This window comes from Anneissia japonica, unplaced genomic scaffold, assembly GCF_011630105.1.
Source record: "Anneissia japonica isolate Jap-2015-1 unplaced genomic scaffold, ASM1163010v1 scaffold284978_len400890_cov162, whole genome shotgun sequence".
NCBI lineage: Eukaryota > Metazoa > Echinodermata > Crinoidea > Comatulida > Comatulidae > Anneissia > Anneissia japonica.
Window position 1 is genome coordinate 111,424 of NW_022728715.1, and position 11,207 is coordinate 122,630.

General features: G+C 34.2%; 1 protein-coding gene across 3 annotated transcripts in view; it reads right to left on the reverse strand.

Moving 5' to 3' along the window:
- LOC117114519 (alpha-2,8-sialyltransferase 8B-like) overlaps positions 1-2,511 on the reverse strand; it is a 7,704-nt gene extending 5,193 nt beyond the window's left edge. For 2 of the 3 annotated variants that reach the window (XM_033258198.1, XM_033258197.1), the window contains exon 1: positions 2,358-2,511. The gene's annotated coding sequence lies outside the window, so the exon portion shown is untranslated. The remainder of the gene's footprint in view (positions 1-2,357) is intronic. The other variant, XM_033258199.1, reaches the window with a different exon arrangement.
- Between the last annotated feature and the right edge of the window lie 8,696 nt (positions 2,512-11,207).

The following is an 11,207-nucleotide window of genomic DNA, read 5'->3' on the forward strand; positions in this document are numbered from 1 at the left end:
GTGTATGCATAATAATTCAGGCAGCTAGGGCCATATTTTATCATCTGTTATGTCGAAAGTTTCGGACAAGAACGAGAACTTTTTTTGTATGCTCTTTAGGGACATAGCATTCACTTTTTTGTAGGAACAATTTTATTCGAGCTAATTTTGGTGGTTTTATTGGATTTCAAAATGGTCACCTCGTAAAACCCTTGTTAATCTATATATAAACCAATTGGAATTATAATCATAGTGTCTAAATTTCTTTATATGGTCTAGGAATACTAGCATGTAAACATGCATTTAATGTTATTTCAGGTCAAATATTATAATGGCATCTTAATAACTACATCTGTCATGTTTTAAATTAGAATCATAATATAGCTCTCGAAATTCATTTTTACTAGGAACTACATTATTTCAATCAAAGTCAATTTGGCTGCTATATTTAATTTCAAAATGGCTGCCATGCAAAAAATACCTCAGCTTTTAAACTACCAAAACATAATTCAGAGATGTCTAAGAAAATGTGCTTGTAGTCAAGACATATTATACTACGTGTGACATGGTTAGATGGTCCTTAAAATATTATCATTATTTTACAAAATAATGTTTATAGTACATTGGTTGTTAAACCTTGAGAACTTTTGTGCAGATCTAAACAAAATGGTAAGTTTATTATATTGAACTAATACTTTTTGAATAAAAGTTGTTGTTATATACAGTATTCCTAGTGTGATAATTATTGAAAACCATTAATTCTATGGGAAGCGAATATTATGCATGTAAGGTACTGACCTATTCTGATAGATCTCATATATATGGGATAATTGTAATAATTTCACCCTGTTTTCAATATTTAAATATCCAACCTTGTCAATTTTGCCAATATGGTCACGAGGAAGATTATGAGACAGAGAAATTGGAAACAGTCTATTCATATTCTTTCACCATCATTACACATTGAGGCTCTTCTGTTAGGTAAAACGATCTATCTTAAATTTGCTCTCTTGAGTTTGGGAGTATTATGTGTTTAAATAACTTAGAAGGCTAACCATAAAAATGCGCGCGTAGCGCGCAAACATTTTTTGTGTTTTTAATTATAATTTCGTCGGAATTGATCAAAACTCCCTAAAATGTGCAATTTTTAAAGGAAATTGGCCTACTCTAACAAAAAATGCGCGCGAAGCGCGCGAAATTTGAGATTGTTATGCACTTCATTCACGGGGGTGAAAAGGGCATATTCAAGGGGTGGGGAAAGATTTTCCACAGATGGATATTTTCTCCTTGTACCCCAGTGGTTACACCACTGCGGAGAATATTTACCAGCTTAGATCAAAGGAGCTATTGACACGTTTTAAGTTGAAAAAGGGTTGCAGGGTGTTGTGAGTCTGGTTATTATGATATCTTCCTTTTTATTCTTGTCTTTATTCTTCTCTTCTATTTTTCTTTTCCTTTTTCATTTCCTTTCCTTTTCCTTTTCTTTCTCTTTCCCTCCCTCCCCCCTCTTTCTTTTCTCTTATTACCCAGCCTGGTACGACGGCTTGGTTAGCCCGGTAAAAACCGTCAGGGGTGCAGTCTGTCCCCTTTCCTCCGACTGTCACGCCACTGTAAGATTCACAGTATCAAACGCTTTCTTAACATCGATATGGAGCATTACCTGCAAGATTACCTTATCAAGCTTCAGTTTTTAAGTGATCTTGAATGTTTATAAGACTGGTATCAGTGAAATAGTTACCCCTGATCGAAGATTGGTGGTTAAACGATGTCGTATTTAATAAATAAGAATGAAGTTGCACAACAGATTAAAAAAAATAATTAGACACGGAGAATACTGATAGGACATTAGTTTTCGACTTTCCATCCTAGAATTTTTGTTATAAAGGGACTTCACTTTCGCATGCTTAAATTCCTGGGGAGTAGTAGGCCTACAGTATGTAATGTGGGGGTTCTGGGCTCGGTCTGACATAACCCTGATGACATTATGATTATTTCTCAATTTTTTTTTCTATTTTGGGCGGTGAATAGCTAGGCTACATGATTAATAGCGATTAGAGAACACACCCGCCTAAACCATGGTTGGGGCAGAGGTGCACGAATTTTGAAACATGGCACTGCTATACCTGGAAATAGAAGCCGCAGTCGACAACCTTTTTAGAGCCGAGCCTATTCCTACCCTTCCTTGGACCGTCACTGACTTAGACACCAGGTTTAAAGTTAGTACAAGAATACAAGCCATGCACACCCATCTAAGCTCCACCGTGATGAGCAGCTTTGGATAAATAGCTTCTCTTGACGCCTGGAAGTATCAAATTCATGCTTACAGGTATACAATTAATACATAAATACAAACACTCATAGAGCTAGAAAATACATACCGGTAATAAAAATTGCAAACTGTAGTGGTAAAAATCCCAATATAAATTAGTCTCAAGTGCTATCTTTGCTTTTGGTTTGTAGTACAGTAGTTGTTTCTCAAACATAAAAAGCTAGGCTTAATGAGTATTGCATGGCCTCACAGTGATAATACTGTATTACAAAGAGCTATACACACTTGATTGCATTTAATCAATTCGAGATCAAGTTATTATTAGGGCCGGCAGAACGTTTTTCTAAGTGGAGGGATAGGCCTGTTATGTGTGTATGCATACATTTAAAAAAAATGAGTAGTTGCATACGGTACGTATTCTTTTTTCAATGAATCGATAAGCTCCAAAGAAAAGGCGGGGGGGGGGTCCGTGGGTTCTCTTCCGGGAAAATTTTGATTCCTAGATGGCGGAAAATGAGCCTTTTCCCGACTTCTGAAGTGTCTTAATTACTTTTAAGTTCTTCAAAATTCAAGGTTTTCCCCTCTTGAAAACGGTCAGGTATTTTTTCCCATTTTTATTACAGTAAATAGGCCTTATGTGTGTATACATACATACAATTTTTTTTTTTAAATGAGTAGTTGCATACGAATTTTTCATGAATCGATGAATCCCAAAAGGACAGGGGGGTCCAGTGGCTTCAGGGGTTCTCCCCCAGGAAAATTTTGATTCCTAGAAGGCGGGAAATGAGTTTTCCCGACTTCTGAGGTGTCTTTTAATCACTTTAAAGTTCTTCAAAATTCAAGGTTTTCCCCTCTTGAAAATTATTATAATGAATCAATGAACCCAAAGAGAAAAGGGAGGTTCAGGTTCTTCCCGGGAAAATGTTGATTTCTAAATGGTGGGAAATGAGCTTTCCCGACTTCTGAAGTATCTTTTAGCGACTTTAATTTAAGTTCTTCAAAATTCAAGGTTTTCCCCTCATGAAAACGGTCAGGTAAATTTTTCCCATTGTTATTACAGTGGCCTTATGTGTGTATACATACAAAAAAAATTGAGTAGTGGCATACAATTTTTTTCCCCATGAATCGATAAATCCCAAAAAGAAAGGGGGGTCTGGGGGTTCTCCCAAGGAAACTTTGATTCCTAGAAGGCGGGAAATGAGCTTTCCTGACTTCTGAGGTGCTTTTTAATTACTTTTAGGTTTTTCAAAATTCAAGGTTTTTCCCTCTTGAAAACGGTCAGGTAAGTTTTTACCATTGTTATTACAGTAGATCGGCCTTATGTGTATACATACACAACATTTTATGACTTTTATGTTGTTAAAAATTCTAATTTTCTTATTATAAAAAAAATCAGCTCACGGGTCCTGAAAAGGTAGGTCTAGAATTCTTTTTCTTTCCCCCCCCCCCTTTTTTTTTTGCTTAAGGGAGGGTCAGGACCCATGTCCCCTCTCCCCCAGATTCGCCAATGTGAATTGCGAGGAAATTTAAGTCGGTCGGGTACTGGATAAACATTCTCTTTCCCATCCTTCTCCTCTTTCTTCCATCCATTTCTTGCAATTCCGATCATAAAAAAATTATATATTTTTACCAAAAATTGGGGGGCTCCCCGGCCCCCGGTTCCGCCGGCCATGCTTATTCACCACTTGCCTGTGTCAATCAGTAAATGAAAGTTAACATAATATACCTGCATTTTCAATAAAATGAGAGATCCTATCAGAAAAATTTAATTGAAACTATAAGCATATGGAGTAAAACAATATTTCATATAATGTCAAACGACTGAACAAGGAGTTTTAATATTGTTAAAACGTCCTTGGCTTAAACGGCGTTAGGTTTTTTGATTCAACAACTGCTTAAGATGTAATTTTGTGCAATTTTCTTGTAAATTTCTCTATTTCATTTCATACTGTAATTTTATTAATCAATTTGTAATTTTGATGTATATTTCTCGCAATATATTTGTAAATTTCTCTTTTTCTTTTTATACTGTAATATTATTTATCAATTTATCTTTCGCTTGTTTGTATTTTTCTATATATTTATATGTATTATAAGACATCCTGTAATTGGCTTCCGCTGTTGGATGATTTTCGAAATAAAACTAAATAAATAAAAAGTAAAGGCATTATGCGCTACACAATGCTAGTATACCAAATGCTCATTGACCGTAAAGTTAATAATGCGAGTGCACTTGCTTTAAATCGTGACCCATAGTTTGAATACCAGATCCTTATTGTATACCTATTATCAATTTAAATTTAAATTTTCGTATAATTCAGGCAAATAAGTCCTCTGGCCCATTTTACAAACATACTTTCATAATTATGGTTCATGTATCACACAAGTTTCAGTTCAAATGCTTTACATAAATAAATGCATAATAATCTGGTATTTTTTTTCTATCCAATACAAAAAGTAAATTAAAAAAAGATTCGGAATTATAAAACTTAGTAGGCCTATATAATAAATATTTCTTTCTCAAATCATTATATAGAGCGCATCTTAACAAATTATAATCTACTGTAATTGTCCGTCAAAAATTTAAACAGATATAGTACAACCAAGGAACTATATGCCACATCATTATCTCGTAAAATTCAGGCCAATAAACTTAACTTTTTCCTTTACTTTTCAAGTTGCTTACTTTGCATACTTAAATAAGGTTTCAGTTCAGCTTTTTCAGAAATAATAACTCTTAATAATAGAATTATTAAGAGTGAAACTGCGCTCTATTAAATTAAATTAATTATTGCTCGCTTGATTTTGCCAATAGATTACGATGCCGTCGCAACAATAAATTAGGCTTCCTAAGAAATTACTATTTATCGGTTTTGTAGTTGACAACTTCAATAATCTTTATTGAGCGCAGATAGCGGATACCAGTTTACGAAGAAGTAGGCCTAAAACACTTTTATCAAATATCATGTAGGCCTTACTTTTATTTTCGATTCTTCCATGAACTAACAGAGCGATTCTAATTGGCACAAATGATAGACAGTTTATACTTTGTCACAATTTCTTTATTACTTTATTTTTTACATTGCTTCCATTGCTGTTCAGAACATTGTCTATATTATTGTTTTTAGAACGACGTTCCGCAAACTACGAACCGCGGCCCAAATTTGGGACGCAAACATTTTTGGAGTTCAACGAAGCAGTCTGAGAATTTGAATAAAAAATAACAAAGATACGTTTCAGCATGGAGAAAATAATTGTAATAAAGCCTCTTCATTGTTACAGCGAATGCGCAACTTATAGGCCTACACGCTGCTAAAGTGCCAGATGAATCGTGCTGTTTTTAGTTATAAGCGGTTTTAAGTCTAACCGCAATTGTTTTGTATAGGTGTAATTTTTCTCCTGACGCAAATACAGTTATTGTCTATTCCATCACGACAATAACAATTACTAACAATTACTATCGCAATATTGTTTTGTAAGTAAAACCAAACCACATTGGGGATATCACGCTACTGGATTGTTAAATACTGTATGTGCTATCAGCTATGCGTAGATCTGCAAAAAAGGACTAATAATAAGAAAAATAATATGATAATAATAATAATAATAATAATAATAATAATAATAATAATAATAATAATAATGTATTGGCTCTCTCTTTCAAAGCAAAGGAAGACTCACGCAGGAGAGGTTCGACCATACAACAGAACAAATGTTAAAGATAAAATTCATAACAAAAAAGAAATAATATTAATGAAAAATCCAAATGCAATTAAAATAATATTATTCTAAAATTTAAAATCTTAACTAAAAGGAGAGAAAAATAATAATAATAATAATAATAATAATAATAATAATTAATAATAATAATAACAAAATAAAGTAAATAAAAATAAATAAATAAATAAAAACAAGCAAATAATATAATAAATGCAATGTGAAGTGGATGTAAAAACATACATATCAAATACACAACAGAAGTAAAGTTAATGTCTATTCATAAAATCATGTGAAGAAAGAAAAAAAACTTATAACTAGAAATTGCAAATTGCAAGTGAAGTGCTGCGAAGTACAACTGCATATAAATTTTCTTCGAACAAAATTATTTATGTGAGTCAAGTGAAAATAATGAATAATAAAAATATAACAAATAATATGAGACACGACCCATTGTCTACAGTATATTAGAACACTTCTCATTGGGTAACAAAGTCGTAATTTTTCATTTTTGTCAAAAAGTGTCTATAGTGGTGAATTATGGTTTAGGTTTTTTTTAATAAAGTTTCAAAAATTTCTATGTATTAGCTACATTTTGGGAAAATACAAAAAATGGGTAGGTCAGTAGGAAAACTTTTTTTTTTTTGACAACCAAATACGTATGTATGTGTATACGCCTAAAAAGTAGAACATACACAAGTAATACAACAATTTTGGATTCGCATCGCGTAGGCCTACAATCCAGCAAAATAGCCTAGGACTTGGCCCCCTAGCCTGACCAAGACTATTTCAGCCTTATTTACTCTTTAAATAAATATTGTTCGTTGTAGTCCAAGAAAAAAAAAAAACCTAATATGCCGACCCTGAATTTTGTAAAATTTTGGTCAGTCGGGCGTGGCCAACACAATTTTTTTTGACCTAACAAATCAACGGTTTTTATTTACGCTAATGTTTCAAATGTGTGGACAATATTTAGTATGAATATATATACATATATAATACATATATACATATATATATATATATATATATACATATATATATATATATACAATATTAATATTTAATTAAATTATAGTATACTGTAGTATTTGCAGACTTCGTAGTCTGCACTAATTTCCAAGCGTAGTACAGTACACTGAGTCACTAGGTGGTAGCGAGACGCAACGTTTTATTTGACTAAATCTATTAGATTTAGTCAAAAATAAACTCAGCGCAGTGGATTATTTCCGTACGCCAATTCGAGCATCTCTGGCTATTTCAAGCATCACTGTCGGTTAGTGGCGCTATATATTTTTAATAACCTGATAAACCTTATGAATTTTATATGAGTAACCACGTCGGTTACTGTTTTTGAGTTCTTTTTTCCCAACACGGATTGTGTTTTTCCCCGACAGAGGAACAGTTCTGCCCAAGGGAGGGGTGAGGCAACACTCCCTTTCCCCGCTGCACCCCTGTTTGGTTCAGGTCTCTCTGTTAAATTTCTTTGGCCGTTATTATTCAATTTTCAATTCAATTCAATTCAATTTATTAAAGAAAACCTCCGGGACGGAGAAGTAAAAAAGAACAACAAGGTACAACAAAAACAATTTATTAAAATTGACAATTTCATTACAAGAACCACAACAATTGAGATAAAAAAACACGATAAAAGTTTACAAATTCTTAAAAAAGACCAAAATTAAATTACATCAATAAATGGAGAAAACAAAACACCACTTTTTATAACTTTAACACCACTTTAAAAAGGTACAGGCCACCTTTTTTAATTACGCTAATTTCAAAGAATAATAGGCATACTGCAAAACCGAGGGCCTAAAATAAAAATCTGGGATTCGAAATCTACCAGTCTGAAAAACTGTAACAACATAGAAAATCAAAGTCTCCATCTCACGAAGTGAATATAATCCCATATTTCAGCTTAATTGACCGTTACTGTCGTTTTTCAATGGATCTTAGCCGTTTCAACTACAGTACTTTATATGGTACTTTTTACGTAGGACTACGTACTTCCGTACTTTCTAGCCGTGTCTGTCAGTTTTTTTTTTTTGTTTTTTTTTTTATATATGGAACCGTTTAACAGACACAGTCGATTTTTGCCACACACAGTCGATTTTCGGTTTCTCAATCAGTTACAGTAAAACTTTGCTTTAGCTACCCCTGCCATCTCATTTTAGTGATTTCTAAGTAGTTTTACGTTATGAAAAATTATATGAAACCATGTTACAAAACCAGGGGGAGCCTTGGGAGCCGTGGCTCTCCCCCCTTGTACAGAGTGTCGGTATTCTAAAGCTTGTTTTTGCCAGCCAAAACAATATTTTTCCTGGGATCATTCAAAATGAATTACTTCTAAAATATGTATACATCAGCACACGTTATACATAATACTATAATTATAACACAATGCATAGTGTGAATTGTTTACGCAAAATAGAAATACAAAGAGCATGGTTTGTTATAACTTATTTTGCTGACCTATGACATATGATTGTGATAGTCAACTCCGAGGACGACGTGTCACTTTTATGCGATTGCAAATTAATTTTAAAAAAAGGGGGGAAAAAACGAAAACAAAAAACACAGAGTTTTGTGATGATTTAAATACTGTACAAATTCTAATTCACGCTACTATATAAAATGTTTGTGACCCGTGCTCTAATAGAAACCTAAAAATAAACGTCTAAACAAACAAACGATAAATAAATAAATAATAAATAAATAAATAAATAAATAAATAAATGATATATAAACGATAATGCAAAAAAATAACATTTTCAGGATTATATAACGGCTTTACAGCTCAGGGGTAGATTTATCCAACTTAGTTAACAAAAAAAAAAACAGCTTAAATTCGTCTTAAATAAATAAATCCCAGGCCACTCTTTTAAGATACCAATATGTGATAATGTATAGTTCAGTTTTGTTTTTATCCTTTTGCATCTTATAAAGATTGTTTTAATAACGCTACTTCTAGTAGTAGTAATAATAATAATGATAATGATGATAATGATGGATAATGATAATAGATACGGTAATAATAATAATGTCATTTCCGGCCATCTAGAGTAATTATTTCCTTACATTTTTTACCCACAGCCCCAACCACCGTGGGGCTGAGCTTTGTCGACCCTATATCTGTGGAAGTCCTTCCCTGGGTCACCTCTCTTTTGAATTCCTGGATCCGCCACTGTTGAGCTATTTTATGATGTCTAATATTATTTATGATGTGTCTATTGCAATTTTCACTTTATACCCTCAAAACAGTCCCCTGGACCCCCACCAGGGGTCTTCGTCCACTCTACCCCACCGGAAGTCCTTGGCGTAGGGCGGGGTGCCGGAACTACCTTCACTCGGTACTATGTACCTCGCAAGACGGCTCCCCCAATTTGAAAATCCTGGCTACGTCCCTGTATGAAGCTGCTATCAAAACCTGTAGCTGAACTCAACGCTAATTGTTCATGAAGCATGCTCTCATCACTACATTTCTGACATTACGTAGTTAAAATAACTAAGCTAGATGACATGCATCATGCAACCTATCTTCTTTTAATGGTCGTATTGTTAATTTTTCGAAAATAATCGGGATGTTCACATACTAGACATGCAACGTGCAACCTATATTCTTTAAAGGTTGGTTCCCATAAGATAGCTACACGCTATCGCCGAGAGCTTTTGGTGATAATTGGTAGGTCGAGTCAGGGAGTTTTGCTGTTTGCGTCGGGGACACCTACGCATTACAACGATTGCACTGAAGCACTTTGGCTATGTTCTCACACGGCAGCTAACGGTTAGCAGGATCCGGATCCTACTAACCGTTAGCTGCCGTGCGTCCATACGAGAAAATCCAGATCCGGATACCAACAATATGATGATCGAATCTCTAGCCAATAAGAAACTGGAAATTGTAAACACGTACGTGTGATTGGTTGATGATAGAAACACCCTCAACTTGCTAACCGATAGCGCTTGCTAACGGTTAGCGCTAACCGATTGGGCGTTCTCACGCAGGTGCTAACGGTTAGCACTAACGGTTAGCTCCGATCCGGATGCTAGGGCTCTCGTGAGAACCAGGCTAGTAGCGATTTAAAGGAAAACAGGCTTTAGTGGTCATCATGATCTTTTTAATCGAAACTAATCGCGACTTTCACATACACTAGAAGGTAAGGGAGCGCACTCTCTAGTTCCCGTAATTTATGCTGCCGGGTATGGGTGCCATACGCAGCAAAAGTCCATGTTAAAATAAAAATGTAATTGCAAAATTTTATGTCTAATTTATCAAAACGTAGGCGTAAATTTCTCAAAATGTAGATCTAGTTTCCCAAAATGAAGTTCTAATTTTTCAAAACGTAGTTCAAATTTTTCAAAATGTAGTTCCGTTCTAATTTCTTTAAAATGTAATTCAAATGCAAAACGTAGGTCTGCCTTGATTAAACGCCCTCTCCAAATTCTATTCCAAAACGTAAATCAAAAATCAGCCTGGTTATGAAATGCATTTGACAACAACACTAGAAGCGGACTTTTGCTGCGTATGGCACTAGACTTGCGAAATGTAAATCAAAACTAATCAGCCAAGCATGACGTGGGCCTGTTCCATTAATGATGGGGGAATCATTTTTTCGCTGCAGTAAAATGCCGTGAACAACGCTTTCTAGTGCGTCTGCTAATTTTTAATGGTCAGGGTACCGCGATCACGAGCCCTATGCTTGGCATTATAGGTTATTATGTGGGCTGGGATTTGTAACAAAGTCTTGGACAAGGCCTCTATACTATAGTAGGAGGCCTGGTCCTAGTCTAGGCTTATAATATAGTAAAATTGTGTATAAGTCATATGATTACAGGTTTACATTGTACCAAGATCGATATTAATGATCGCATTTATTTTTCATTCAAAATAAAAAGAAAACTTTAAATCATTTAACTTAGGTATTATTTTCATCATTTTCACGAGAGTACAAAATATACCCTTTTTGCTAACCTATATATATACAGTTCATGTAGACATAGACGCAAATTCTTCTTACGATATACTACTTAATTATGTAGGCTTTCTTACAATAGAGACTTAATCACTTGGTAATTAACATACTTTTGTTCTGATAAACAATCTATGTACTTCATTATTCCTTCACCCAGAGCCTAGCACCTGCTGATTGAGGCACCCCTCATGAAACAGCCTGTAGTGCAATAAAATATTGAGTCTTTAACCCAGTGTTACATGTTTTATTTGTATATAAATATATAT